Consider the following 12,269-nt stretch of genomic DNA (forward strand, 5'->3'; position numbering starts at 1 on the left):
TTATGCATTTAGGATGCAAACTGTATTCATTCACTCATTTATTTATATGAATTTTTGGGGGGAAGTCTACATGCTACCACATAGCACAGGCTAGCCCTGAGCCTCTCTATTTAGTTATCTTCAAACTCTAGCACAGGCTGGCCCTGAGCCTCTCTATGTTGCTATCCTCAAACTATTGACTGGCATGATGGCTCAGAAAGTAAGGGAACTTGCTACCAAGCCTGACAACTTGAGTTCTAGCCCCAGGGCCACATGGTGGAAAGATCAACTCCTGAAGATTGTCCTCTGACTTCCGCACATTTGGTATGGCACAAACATACCCACACCCAAAATAAACAGACAGATAAACTCATGTAATTTAGGAAATATATTTCCTAGACAGACCTGGTGACACACACCTGTAATCCCAGCAGTGGGACTTGGAAGCAGAGGACTGGAGGCTCAAGGCCAGCTGTGGCTACATAGCCACCAGACAGCAGAGGGCACAGGAGACCCCAATTCAAGAAAACCAAAACCAAAGCAAAAAGAAAGCCGCAGAGCGCTTCCTTTTATGAAATATCAGTGCAGACAGTATCACCCTGCTCTAGCTGCTGTAACAAAACACCTCTGGTGGCTCAAGCATGCCTCGCGATTTGTGAAGATCCAAGTCTAATTCAAGGGATGGTCAGCGCACTTCTGAGGCTGCCCGTGTCTTCAGGTGGCCTCTTGTCCCTGTTTACTCGAGTCCCTGGTATCTACCTCTTCACAGGAAGACATCAGTAACCCCAGATCAGGGTCCGTAGTTCTCACAACTTCACTATAACTTATTTCTATCTTTAAAACAACTTAACTCCAAAGAAGATACCAGGGCTTTGAACTCCAACTTGTCAATTTTAGGAGGTCATAATTTACTTCATAAAACTAATGAAAGAAATTAAAACAGAGAGAGAGAGAGAGAGAGAGAGAGAGAGAGAGAGAGAGAGAGAGAGAGAGGATATAATCTTGTGCTGATTGCTTTAATTTTATCTGAATTTTTCCTGTTTTGTCATCCATAAGTCTGTTCAGAGAATAATTTCTATCAATATTTTGTAATTTCAGTAAAATGAATGATGAGTTGTCAACATTTTTGCAAATTTTATCAAAAGAAAAAAGAAACACACACATACATACACAGACACACACAGACACACAGACACACACACATAGACACACACAGACACAGACACACAGACACAGACACACAGACACACACACAGACACACACACATAGACACACACACAGACACACACACACACACACACACACACACTGGATGTGATGGGCTCTCAGACAGTTGCTTCCCTCGGGACATCTGAGGGCCCAGCTCTAGCTGGTTAAACACTGTAGCCTGTTGCCTCTGCAGAACATCAAAGGGGAACCCCTCCCACTTGGATGAGTAGCTCTATTTTTCTTACATAACCCCCCAATATTGACAAGATCCCGTTTCTGTTGACCCACTGCTGTTGCTTAGGAAATCACTGCACTTGACAGCTGCTCCTGATGGGTCAGCCTTGGCTGGAAGGCGAGAGTGGGTGGATGGGTGGGGGAATCACCCTCATGGAGGCAGGGGAGGGGGTGGGTTTCCAGAGGGGAGAACTGGAAAGGGGATAACATTGAAATATAAAGAAAGAAAATATTCGATAAAAGAAAAAAAAAACCAAAATCAAGAAGCATCTGACTCATTTGACCAATTAACTCTGAGGGACCTTGAGTGACACAGAAGCTATCACTGACTTCTGGCGAACTCGAGGTTTAATAATGAAGCATGCGCTTAATTAGGCACTGCAGCCCTTCCAATGGAGTCCAGATGGAAAGTGGGTCAACATTTCTTCACTACCCTGTACTGCCCAGCGTGTCCCGCACATCCACATACACAGATCAGATGTACGTACAGTTTCGAAATTTAAAAGTCGCTGTTTGTGGATTGTGACTCAACCCACCTCACAGCAAACTGATTATGGAAAGATAAACTTTTAAGTAACTTTAAGCCTCCCCAATTTCTGCAAGGGAATCTAACTTGTTTTAACTTAGAAAGAGGAACTTTTAGTACCTCTAGGTTCCAACCAAGAGTAGGTACTGTCTACTTAGTTTTTAAAAAGTCCCAGGATTAAGGCTGATACCTGGCAGCGGTGTGCGTGCTTTGAATCCCAGCACTCAGGAGGCAGGAGTAAGTGGATCTCTGAGTTCCAGGCCAGCGTGGTCTACAGAGTGAGTTCCAGGACAGCCAGAGCTACACAGAGAAACCTTGTCTTGAAAAAACAAAACAAAACAAAACAAAAACGACAAAAGCTTATGTGTTTACGGCTGTTGAGTCAGCTAGGCTGGCTCTGTCCAGGAGCCAGGGTAAGGACAGGCACAGATCTCTCTGCCTCTCTGTCTCTATCTCTCTGTCTCTCTCAATACTCCAAGGTCCATATTAAAATGTGCTTTTTCTTCTTTTCCATTATATAGGTATACCTGGGGCAGCATGTGTACTAAGAGGGTGTCGGGTCCCCTGGAACTGGAGTTACGGATGGTTGTGAGCCACCATGTGGGTGCTAGGATTGATCCTGGGTCTTCTATAAGAGCAGCAAATGCTCTTCACTGCTGAGCCATCTCTCCAGCTCCAAGGCACATAGTCTTGAGAGCATCATAATGTGGTAAATGTTGTAATAGTAGGAGAGCAAAACACTTAAGGTTTTTTTTTTTTTTTTTTTGCTTAAAATGTTTATGCTTGCCGGGCGTGGTGGCGCACGCCTTTAATCCCAGTACTCGGGAGGCAGAGGCAGGCGGATTTCTGAGTTCGAGGCCAGCCTGGTCTACAAAGTGAGTTCCAGGACAGCCAGGGCTATACAGAGAAACCCTGTCTCGAAAAACAAAGCAAAACAACAACAACAACAACAACAACAACAAAGTTTATGCTCTCAAGAGGAATTGAAGGCTGGTGAGTTGATCTCTTGGACCCATATCGTGGGAGGAGATAACTGGTTCCCAAAAGCTGTCTCCTGACTTCCACAGGCACTGTGCACTGAGCTGATGCCCCGCCTCCCACCCCAAGCACTCAGAGTAAAATGATAAGGAAGTGGCTACTGTAGTGAAGACAGCTATATGAACATTTGTGTCTAAAGGTAAATATTGAATTAGTTTAGGTAGTGTAGTTAGAACATGACAAGTAGGGACCATGAGCATTAGTTATTAGTCTTAACTAAATTATCATGTATTTTGTGATGGGTTAACTAATTTTAAAAAAAGATTTATTTATTTATTTATTTATTTATTTATTTATTTATTTATTTATTGTATGTAAGTACACTGTAGCTGTCTTCAGACACTCCAGAAGAGAGCATCAGATCTCAGTACAGATGGTTGTGAGCCACCATGTGGATGCTGGTATTTGAACTCAGGAAGAGCAGTCAGTGCTCTTAACCGCTGAGCCATCTCTCCAGCCCATGGGTTAACTAATTAAATATTCCTGTTTCTCAAGACCTTCCCGTCATTCTTTCTTAGAGGAATTTCTTTTCTTTTCTTTTCTTTTCTTTTCTTTTCTTTTCTTTTCTTTTCTTTTCTTTTCTTTCCTTTCCTTTCCTTTCCTTTCCTTTCCTTTCCTTTCCTTTTCTTTCGTTCGTTCTTCTTTTGCTTCTTCTTTCTCTCTCTCTTTCTTTCTTTCTTTCTTTCTTTCTTTCTTTCTTTCTCTCTCTCTTTCTCTCTCTTTCTTTCTTTCTTTCTTTCTTTCTTTCTTTCTTTCTTTCTTTCTTTCTTTCTTTCTTTCTAAAAGGATGTACTTATTTAATGTATATAAGTACATTGTTGCTGTCTTCAGGTACACCAGAAGAGAGCATTGTATCCCATTACAGATGGTTGTGAGTCACCATGTGGTTACTGGGAATTGAACTCAGGACCTCTGGAAGAGCAGTCAGTGCTCTTAACCACAGAGCCATCTGTCCAACCCTGAGATATTTCTTATGAAAAAAAAAAAAAATTGTGGCCGTCTCGTGTGGAGGGCGCGCCGGGTCGGTGTAGCTAGCTGCCGACGCTGCGACGCTCATGGGGTGTGTTCAGGTTTTCCGGTCTGCTTCGGTGCACCGCTGCAGCTCCAGCCTCGGGTCTGAAGAGCCACAGCATGGCTTCCGCTTTGGAGGAGTTGCAGAAAGACCTAGAAGAGGTCAAAGTATTGCTGGAAACGTCCACTAGGAAAAGACTATGTGGTACTCTTACAAGTGAAAAAATCCAAGATTGAGATCGAACTCAAGAACAAGATGCAACAGAAGTCGCAGAAAAAAACAGAACTTGATAAAGAAAAGCCAGCTGCTGTGGATGCTCCTCGTACAACAGGATACACCGTGAAAATCAGTAATTATGGGTGCGATCAGTCAGATAAGTTTGTGAAAATCCACATTACTGTCCCTGGAGTTCATCAGGTTCCCACGGAGAATGTGCAGGTACACTTCACAGAGAGCTCATTTGATCTTTTGTAAACAACCTCAATGGCAAGAATTACTCCAGGATTGTGAACAATCTTTTGAAACCTATCTCTGTGGAAAGCAGTTCAAAAAAAAAAAAAAAAGTCAAGACTGATACAGTTATTATTCTATGTAGAAAGAAAGAGGAAAACACAAGATGGGACTACTTAACACAGGTGGAAAAAGAATGCGAAGGGAAAGAAAAACCTTCCTTCGACAGAAAAGCCTTCCTCCGACAGTGATGCAGACCCTAGTGAGGGATTAATGAACGTTCTAAAGAAAATTTATAAAGAGGGAGACAATGACATGAAGCGAACCATTAATAAAGCATGGGTGGAATCCAGAGAGAAGCAAGCCAGAGAAGACACAGAATTTTGAGGCTTTCAAAAGTCCTTATGGGAACTGTGATGTGGAACGCTCCTGTTTCCAGTAAGGGGGTGTTGTTGAACTGCACATATTTTTCATGTCGCTATGTAGTTTTGACAGATAAATATTTACACAGCCTTTTAAGTAAAGATAGCAGAGTCTCCATTTCTTACTGGAGGATTTGATTTAAATAACTAAGCTTAGTAAACTGTTTCCTTCACTAGCACCCCAGATGTTTTGTTTCAGAAAAGGCTATATGGTATTCTTACTGAAAATGTGAAAAGGAAGTCTTGCATAATGAAAATGTTACGTCACAGATGTTTGTTCTGACTGGGAGATAGAATACAGAAGTATTTGTCTATCTGTAACTGACATTAGGTCCCAGTAATGTAAACAATAAAGCAAAAATTTTGCATAAAATTCAAATTTGTACATGAAGTTACAAAGTTACTACAGAGCTGTTTCATTGTTACCATGTGTTACCATAATTGATTTAAGTATACTTATGAATATAAAATTAAAATACAAATGACAAAAATAGACATCTTGGGTTGATAAGTACTGTCATGGTTCAGATGGCTTAAAAATAACCATGAGGCAAAAAATTGAAAACACCCATTTATTCCTTTGTTTAATAAAGTTGGAGTTTTACTAAAAAAAAAAAAATTGTGTGTGTGTGTGTGTGTGTGGTGTGCATGTCAGAAGACCACTTTGTGGTGTGGGCTCTTTTCTGCTCCTGGTATCAATCTCAGGTAGGCTTGGATGACAAGAGCTGGGGCAGACCCACTATTTTTCGTTATGTTCTTTCCTTACTTATCCTATACATTCATAACCACTCACTTGCTCCTTGCATCAAGGGCAGCATGTTACATCCCCAGCTGTAAAGCCTCCACTTACTCAGAGCACAGAGTCTAACACTCACACAGCCTAACCACTCGGGCTACTTGAAGTCCAAGTCCATTCATTCACTGACTGACTACATCTTGGAAAGTTTCCTAAAGCATACCAGGTGCTAGTCTATGCTTAACTGATGCTAAAAATTCCATGTGTGAGTGAATATATATATATATATATGTGTGTGTGTGTGTGTGTATACACATATATGTATACATATAATTTATATAATATATAGCTATATATTTGTACATATATTATACATAATATATTATCTGTTATGTATTTATACACAAATATACAGAATTTATATTTTTATTTTTTTAAAGATTTATGTATCTATTATATTACACTATAGCTGTCTTCAGACTCTCCAGAAGAGGGCATTGAATCCTCACAACAGATGGCTGTGAGCCACCATGTGGTTGCTGGGATTTGAACTCAGGACCTTTGGAAGAGCAGTCAGTGCTCTTAACCGCTAAGCCATCTCTTCAGCCCCTTTACTTTTATTTTTAATAAGACAGGGTTTTGCTAAGTAGTGCAGACTGGCCTCCACTCATAGCACCCCTGCCGCTGCCCCTTGACTGTGGGGATTACAAGCATGCAGTACCATGCCTGGCTTGAACCATAAATTGTTTCCCTTGTACTTTATCGATTCCTTTTCAGGCAGCTTATCTTTCATTCATTTATTTATTTTTTGAGGCGGGGTTTCCCCACATCACACAGCTGGCCTTGAACTTGTAGTCTTCCCATCTCTTCTCAACTTGCTCATTACAGGCTTGTGCTATCATGCCCTGGGTAATTATTATCTTTTTAAAAAACGTTTTTGCAATCACAGTAAACACTGTAGTGAGCTATGTGAAGTACACCTGTTGTGGGATTTATAAATAGCTAGCTCTGGATTTATTGCGTTGCTGAGAGGGTACGAGCATTTGGAATTTAGTTACTATATCCTTAAAAAAAAGATTTATGTTAGTATCTGCAGAGGATGAAAGATGCCTTCAGACCCCCCCCCCCGCGCCCCCCCCCCCCCCTGGAGCTAGAGTTACAGTCATTTGTGAGAAACCTCGGGTGGGTGTTGGGAACTAAACTTGGTAAGCACTCTTAGGGGCTGAGTTCTGCCCACTTCTGCCTTCTAAGGACTGGGATTAAAGGTGTGTGCTACCACACCTGGCTATTACTGTATTCTTTAAATAAATGCAGCTGGCTAGTTTTCATAGATCTTAGGACCGCAGGGTTGAAAAACGCCAGAAAAGAGTGTTTGCTCATTGGGATTCTTGCCTTCAGATTTTTTTTTTTTCTACTCTAAGCTAGACGTAGTTGCATCAGCAGCACTGTGCTCACAGAACGGTTTAGCAATCACCTCTCTCACCCCTCATCGAAAGCACTGCCCGAGATATGAAGCAATAATAAAACCGGAGTACACATTTCTCCTGCCACTTTCCATAGGGAGAGGATAATGGGGTGGGGGTGGGGGTGGCAGAGGGGACTTTCATCTACGCTGTGGTTGTCACTTCCCTCTGTGTGTCCTGAAATGTTGAAATAGAATTTTGATGCCTTCCATTTCCATATAGTTTCCAGTGCCCCTTAGAAAAGCAAAAAAAAAAAAAAAAAAAAAAAAAAAAAAAGAGAGGAGGGATGCGGAAGGGGGGAGGGAGAGAGGTTTTATAATGAGAGTGAGATAAGGAGAAGTTTGCTTTCTTGCTTATGAATTTTCGTATCTTTCCCTTTGCCCGGATCTTATGGGTTACAAGATCGGTCACAGCAGCAGTGTCGATGACTAATGTGGTTATTGAGAGGGATTTTTTAATTTCCTGGAAGGCAAACGCCATTACTTCCCATCCCCACACGTCGCAGACCGGCGATGCAGGAACGACTGGGGAGTCGGTGATGGGAGTTATTATAAAACTGATGAATTATTGGAAAAAGAACGAACTGCTGGGCAAGGAGAACTGCACTTCCCTTCCATTTCCGGTTCCTTGGTCGCATCAGCCTGCCTGGCTTTGGTTTTATCGCTTTCTGGGCGCCTCTTAACTCCCATAGCTGTGGAGACACTTTGTATCCAGCCACTCTGCTCAGCCTTTCTTTTCTTTCTTTTCTCTTGTTTCTCCTAACGCTTTAGGATTGTAGAGAGCTGGATATTTTTTCTGGCTCTGACCTACTGTGAGGCTTAGAGCAAATTAGCTCTGCTCTGGTTCCTTCTACCTGTGCATGGACTTAGGACCAAACCAAACCAAACCAAACCAAACCAAACCAAACCAAACCACCTCCTCTTTGGAGACCATAGGAACTCAGCTCAGACCCAGGTGGTTGATGGCTTAATAGTGGATGTTAACATTGACACCCAGGATGAAAGATCTCAGTTGAGAAATTGCCTCCTAGGAAATCTCCTAGTGCCAGTGGGAGATTTTCTTAATTGCTAATTGATTAGGAGTGCGGAGTCATCCTTGAGCAGATGGTTTTGGGTCCTTCCAGGATGCGAGCTGAGCACCCCCCCCCCGCCCCCCCCGGGAGGAAGCCAGTAAGCAGAGGCTCCACTGTGGTCTCTGCCTGAGTTCCAGCCTCCCTACTCCTGCCCTGACTTCAATGATGGCCACGGATGTGCAAGCAAAGCAAAGCCTTTCCTTCCTCAAGTGCCTTTGGCTAGAATTTCATCCCAGTAACAAAAAGCAAACTAAGACAGCTAGCTTAGGAGTTTGGCTTGAAGCCAGCACAGCTTGGGGGCTAGGGAGGGGTGAACTACCTGGGAAGGAGAGGATGATGAAGGACAGAGAAATCACGGGGAGAGGATGTATTGTCTTCTTCATCTTTTCTGATAACTCTGCCTAGCTTACTGTTACTGTATCTTAAAAAATAATTAGGGCTGGAGAGATGACTCAGTGGTTAAGAGCACTGACTGCTCTTCCAGAGGTCCTGAGCTCAGTTCCAGCAACCACATGGTGGCTCACAACCATCTGTAATGGGGTCTGATGCCCTCTTCTGGTGTGTCCTAAGACAGCTACAGTTACTCATATACATAAAATAATCCTAGAGTTTCTTCTCTATACATATTATTAATAAATCTTGAGAAACATTATGCTCGAAAATACAACACTAATATGATAGTCAGTAGCCATATGTGACTATTAATTCATTAAAATTTATTCATATTATTAGCAACATTTTAATAGTTTTTTGTTGCTGCCGTTTGGGGACATGGTCTTTCTGGTAGCCTTGGCTGGTTTTGAACTCACTATGTAAACCAGGCTGGCCTCAAACTCATGGAGATCAATCTGCCTCCACCCCGTGAGTGCTGGGATCAAAGACTAAAGGTATGTGCTGTTGTGCCTGTTTCTCAAACCCCAAAAGATCACGAAGGAGCCAATTCAGATGCAATCACACTAGGGTCTTTATTCAAGCTTGAGCTTGGGCCACATTGTAGTCACTGATGCAGCAGAACAGGAGGGTGAAGCCCCAAGCCCAGTCTCAAGCAAGCATTTGTAGAGGCAAGCAAACAAGGGAGGGGATGTCCTTCAAAGTGATTGGCTGGTGCTGGGAGCCAGACCATAAACTTTCATGATGAGTAAATATCTTTAGGTACACTGTAACCTTTGCTTTCCTCCTGATCAGTGGTCGTTAGGGATTAACCTGGAGATCAGTGCTAGTTGCAGGCTTGTTAGGAAGTGAGTGACCTAGAGACTAGTGCTAAGTGCCAGCTGAATGGTTAACTGGAGTTCAACCTTAAGTCAGGTTCTCTAAGATGGAGCCTGAACCGAAGATGGAGTTGGTCTGGTCTCTCATGCTCCACCATGCCCAGCATCTATGATCATTCGAGACTAGTGTTTGCTTGTTTGTTTGTTTGTTTGTTTTATCGAGACAGGGTTTCTCTGTATAGCCCTGGCTGTCCTGGAACTCACTCTGTAGACCAGGCTGTCCTCGAACTCAGGAATTCTGCCTCTGCCTCCCAAGTGCTGGGATTAAGGGCGTGCACCACCACTGCCCCGCTGAGACGAGTGTTATTTTATTAGACAGTTCAGATTGTCCATCGTTTCTGTTAAGTCAGAAGGTTCTACCAAACAGTGCATTAGGACACTAATGCCAACGTGAGTCATCACACTCGGCTTTTATCCACGACAGGATCTTACTGTGTAGCATAAGCTGTAATTTAAGAATGTAAGTTTTATGTGTTCCCATTCTAGCTCCCAAATAATTGACATGGAGACCCGTTAAAGTCACTCATTTGGTAATACTTTATGTCAGCCCTAGGGAATATTATATACTCACCAATAAAAAGTTAAACCAATAAACACCAGCTACTCCTCTCTTACAATCTTATTTTTCCCTTCCTTCCTTCTTTGTGTGTGTGTGTGTGTGCGCGTGCGCGCACGTGATTCTTTTCCTTTGAGACAAGGTCTGTCATAGCTCACATCCCTCAAACACCTGTGTATTTGAGGATGACATCCAACTTCTGACCTTCCTGCTTTCCCCTCCAAGTGCTAGGGTCTGTTCATGTGTGGCTGGGGTTTGAACCCAGGCCTTCATGACTGCTTGGTGTCTTAGTGAGAGTTTCTATAGCTATAAGGAGACACCATGACCATGGCAGCTTTTATAAAGACAGGCATTTAATTGGGGTTGGCTTATAGGTTCAGAGGTTTAGCCCACTATAGTCAAGGCAAGAAGTATGGCAGTATGCAGGCAGACATAGTGCTGGAGGAGCCAAGAGTTCTACATATGGATTGGCAGGAAGACAGTGAAAGTCACTGGGCATGGCTAGTGTATCTGAAACTTCAAAGCCCGCCCCCAATGATATACTTCCTTTAACAAGGGCACACTTCCTCCAACATGGCCATACCTCCTAATCCTTCTAAGTAGTGCCACCCCTTGGTGACTAAGCATTCAAATATGTGATCCCAGGGGGACATTCTTATTCAAACCACCACAAGGGGGGGGGGGGGGGACACAGACTGAAACTCAAAGGCTTGAGGTTGAAGTGGAAAGAAAGAAGGATCTGGTCATAAAAAACAAGACAAGTGTGTAAATACCAACCCCCATGCTTACACAGCCTCCTGTGTGCGTACTTATACAGTCTCCCGAGTGCACACTCACCCAGCCCAGAGCCTTGTGTGTGCACACTCACACAGCCCATAGTCTCCTGTGTGCATACTTATGCAGCTTCTTGTGTGTACACTCACATGGCCTCCTGTGTGTACACTTACTCAGCCTTCTGTGTGCACTTATACAACCTCCTGTGTGCACACTCACACAGCCTCCTGTGTGCACTTATACAATCTCCTGTGTGTACACTCACACACCCTCCTAGGTGTACACTCACACAGCCTCCTGTGTGCATGCTCACACAGCCTGTGTTTGTGTGTGTGTGTGTGTACGCACGCGATTCTTTTCCTTTGAGACAAGGTCTGTCATAGCTCACATCCCTCAAACACCTGTGTATTTGAGGATGACATCCAACTTCTGACCTTCCTGCTTTCCCCTCCAAGTGCTAGGGTCTGTTCATGTGTGGCTGGGGTTTGAACCCAGGCCTTCATGTGTGCACATTTACACTGATCCCTGTGCCTTTTGCCAACAGCCAATGGCAGGGCACTGGGCGGGACACTTAGAGTTTCATGGGCAAGGAATGCAGAGAGTAACGGGACAGAATTAAGATGAATTTGGTGGGGGTGGGGTGGGTAGAAGGATGGGATGCAAGAGTGACAGGAAATAAAGCCAACCAGCCATGTGCGATATCATCACTTCCTCCATTGGGTCTGGGGTAACAGAGGAAGGTTTAGGAGGGCCCAGCTTTTGAGGTAGCCAAGGCATTTTAAAAATAAATTAATGTGTATGTGCCTTTCATTCCACGATTCAAAGATAGCTCCTGGGAGGGTGTGCGTGAGTGATCCTCTGGGAATACAAAGCAGTGGGGAAAACTGGCTGTGACTGGGAGATACTGGCAGGCTGTAACATACCAAGGACTTACGTTTTCATAGTAGAGAGAGGGGGTTGGTCATACTTGGAACCTGACCTTGCCTCAGACTCAGGTGGTGTGATTCTGATACCGGAATCAACCTGTACCTTCTGTGATGGTCGTTACAGTGTCTAGCCCATCCCTACAGCAAGTGTGTGAGCTCCTCAGGGGAGGGACAGTCTTGTTCACCATTGGATGCCCTTTTGGAACAGGTGAATAAAGCAGATGCTCAATAAAAGTACCCACCACAACACTGCACACATGGTATGTGGATGCAAACACAGTAAAAAAATTCTCCCTCCGAGGATGAGGGGAGAAGCCACTCTAGTGGCTAACTCTATTTTGGGTTCTGCCAGCAGCTGCTTTGGTGACTGGTCTCTGAGAGGCCCATCTCCCCCAATATGGCACAAGGATTTCCATCTTCTGGGCTACACACTGATCACATGCTTGGTACAGGTGCAGATTATACCGACGACAACTTGTCCAATGCAGATCTTGTATGCTTGTCAGAAAGTGTGTGCTTTTTAGTGGTGGGGGGTTAGTTTTTATAGCTGGTTTCAGAAAAGATGAAAGCAAAGTGACATAGTACTATACCTGCTAAACAAGG

General features: G+C 43.6%; 1 pseudogene; it reads left to right on the plus strand.

Moving 5' to 3' along the window:
- The first annotated feature begins 4,103 nt into the window (after positions 1-4,103).
- On the plus strand, positions 4,104-4,836 carry LOC110304101 (calcyclin-binding protein pseudogene; annotated as a pseudogene).
- The last annotated feature ends 7,433 nt before the right edge of the window (positions 4,837-12,269 follow it).

Source organism: Mus caroli, unplaced genomic scaffold, assembly GCF_978045245.1.
Source record: "Mus caroli unplaced genomic scaffold, Mus_caroli_1 scaffold_9, whole genome shotgun sequence".
Classification (NCBI taxonomy): Eukaryota; Metazoa; Chordata; class Mammalia; order Rodentia; family Muridae; genus Mus; species Mus caroli.